The sequence below is a fragment of the Cryptomeria japonica genome, chromosome 3, assembly GCF_030272615.1.
Source record: "Cryptomeria japonica chromosome 3, Sugi_1.0, whole genome shotgun sequence".
Taxonomy (NCBI): domain Eukaryota; kingdom Viridiplantae; phylum Streptophyta; class Pinopsida; order Cupressales; family Cupressaceae; genus Cryptomeria; species Cryptomeria japonica.
Window position 1 is genome coordinate 700,861,004 of NC_081407.1, and position 3,363 is coordinate 700,864,366.

The window sequence follows — 3,363 nt, forward strand, 5'->3', positions numbered from 1 at the left end:
GTTTGGAAGTGATAGTGAAGATGAAGCAGAAGTTGATCTTGAATGTGAACTAGTAAGTGCACTAGAAGAGCTGCAAAATATTAGAAATGAATTTAAGAGGTACAAAGATTCAGTTCATGAAGAATGCAGCCAGTTCAGAACATGCCTTGAATAATCAAATAATAATATCTACATATTGACATCTAAACTAAAAAAGGCAAAGGAATAACTAGTGAATTGAAATCAGTCTTTGATGCTAATGAGAGAAGATGTGAGGAACTGCAACTAGAAGTAGAGACAAAGGACAAAGAATGTCAGGACCTAAAAGGTGAAATGGACATCACAAAAGACCTTGAGAAGTGTCAAGATGAGCTCAAGGTAAGGATCTAGTATGATAGCAGCACTAAGGCCTTGAACAAAATGTTGAGTAAACAAAATGACTCCAAGGATACCAGAGGATTAGGATATGTTGTCAGTGAATGCTCCACAAGCATGGATGTATCCCACAAGGGCATTCATTTTGTCTCCTCTAATGGAGATAACAAGGTTCAGACCTTCATAGTCTGAAGTGCAACAAGAAATAAGGTTGACCTAACTACAACCAGTGAGGACATGAAGCTAAAAATAAAGACTGGTGTAGCAAGAATAAATAATGCAGATCCTAAAGGAAAAACAAAGCTGAGAGAAGATAGGTTCATCGGAAAAAAGAATACAAGAAGGCAGCCTAAAATATCTCCTACCCATAGAAGACAAAGAGATTTTGCACCATGGACAAGTAGAAGTTGAGAAGCCAAACCAATAAGATCATCTCATGTCTGGCAAATTGAATTTGTAAGTAATAAGCCTCCATTCTCTTATTATTGTTTTGCTTGTAATGAATATGGCCATAGGGAAGAGGAATGCAAAATGATTTCTAGGAATTGAAAAGGTGTTTTTCCTAGGAATAGAATTTTTGTTTGTACAAGATGTAATGCATTTGGGCATAGAACATCATAATGTAGAAACGTGCATAAGCTCACCCCCGGTTATGCTAACCAGAGTCTACTTGTTGTTTCAAGAAATATGAATTATAGATGTTATAACTGCAATGGATCTAGCCATAGAAGTAATGAGTACAGGAAGAAGATGATTCATGCACATGGCAGTTGACATAACAGCTATGCCCAAAGGAGAACCGCCCTAGAAAAATCAAGAAGTCAATTGAAATCAGTAGCGGGCTACAATGGCATGACCTTGAGAAGAAGATAAAATTGGTCTGATAGAAGGTCTTCCAATCATCCAGTTGGGATGAATGTAGTATTCTTCTATGGAAATGTATCCAGTCATACTATAGAACCTGGTAAAGCAAAGACCTATCAGTAGAAGAAGATGAGACCTTCTCTAATGGATACAAATCAGAAGAGGAGGGAGTCCAAGCAAGTATGGAGGAAGAAGGATGAAAACATGACCATGGACCAGCACTGTGCATTCAATGCAGAGGTGATATCTCCTAAAGTTTAAAGGAGATACAGATCCTTAGGGGGAGCTACATGTTTATCAAATCATTCACCCTCAAATGTTGAGAAGGACAAATATTAAGGACGAGCAGTTATCAGTATGAGGGAGAAGTTGAGATGAAAGAGTGTGTGAAATAAATATCTTGGCTACACATTCACACGGGCGAGATGGATCACTGCAGCAAGTGTCAAAGTGGGATGTGACATAGGAAGGAGGGCTAGTGGACAAAGTATACTAACAGAGATATTAGATTGGTATAGTAAACTCACATGTGTAGTATGTTGTCAGTAGGGACAGTTACCGATATTGAAGAATATGTGTTGCAATGCATTTGGGTAACATTGCATTGGCCCTGGTGGCTTGGAAAGAAGAAATTTGCCTTGGGCAATATTGGAGAAGCATTGTCTGGCAATGTGTTAAACCAGTAATTGATCTCATGTGCACACATCCTGATGAGTCAATCAGTGGGATAGGTGATATGATGTTTATATAGGCTGGTAGTTTGGTCATGGAAGAGGATGTCACAAGATTGTGATGGACATCATGGAAGTGATTGATCATTTGTAGTTCATAGATGGTCACCTCTAGCAGCACAAGGTGCAAAATGAAGCACTACATTAGGACCTGACATGCTAAGAACACCAGAGATCTATAGTTTGGGGAGAGTTCACAGCTATATCCTCTAATTGGTGTCAGGCATACTAAAAACAGTGGCACATCAAGCAGTTGGTTGACCATACTGAAAGTGGAGTCTAGTTTACAAGAAGAACAACCTACAAAGGAGAAGAAAAGAGCTCACTTAACCAATTGTGAGCACAAAGAGGGAGAGTTACCTGCATAGGGGGAGAATCTATCAGATTGGTATTGCTACCAATGGATTTTTGTTAGTGAAACCCTCATAAATTAAGATTGTACCATTGGCATCAGATTTGCACCAAATGGTATTAGGGTCTGCATCAACAATTGGTATTAGATGGAGAAGATGCAGTCTTACCAGTAGGTAAGTAGTATTCACTGACACATCTTTCAACAATTGGGTGCTTCTACAAATTGGTATCAGACTGGTATATAAGATTGGAGTCAGTTGGTGTCTGAGCCCTCCATCTCAAGTGTTGTTCTTTGAGATGATGCAAAGCATAGTGGTCAAATATGGAGAAGCAACCAGTAGGAAGAGGGAGACATAATGCATGTATTTTACCATATGTCAATGCCCTTTGCCATTGTCGTCAAAAGGGGAGAAATAATTTGTATTATACTGGATACTACATGTGTTGACATAAATGCCAAAGAGGGAGATTGTTGGCATTCTGTTGTCATTGATGTCAACCAGTATAGGGTGGAAACAGGTATGGGAGATGTATACATAGTATTTTCATTGATGTCAACTTGTATTAATGTCATGGATGTCAATTGGCAGTATGTGCAGTTGAGGCCAGCCGGTATGCAAGCTAGAGTCACCAGTATACAAGTTGATGAATGGGTATAAAGAAATCGGTATCTAGTGAACAAGTGGATGAAAATGTTAGTATACATGTTGGTACTAACTGGTAATATGATGACCAATAAGATTATGTAGAGTGAACAAGCCATCGTATGTTAGTATGAGGCAATCTAGCAGGACTCCCACCGGTAAATAATATTGTCCCTGAAAGAAGAGAAGATTGAAGAAGGAATGTTGCTTGAGGATTGTACGGAAGTATCATCTACCCAATAACATGGATGTCACTCCATTAGCCAGCAGGTGACATAGATCTTCCTCCATCGATGTTTAGCAAATGAAGTGCAATTGTCTATTCCTCCCACTAGTAAGTGTTAATACCTTGATTACCTCATAGCATACATGGCATACATCATGACTCTCTAGGATATGATAGTCAAAATAAGAAA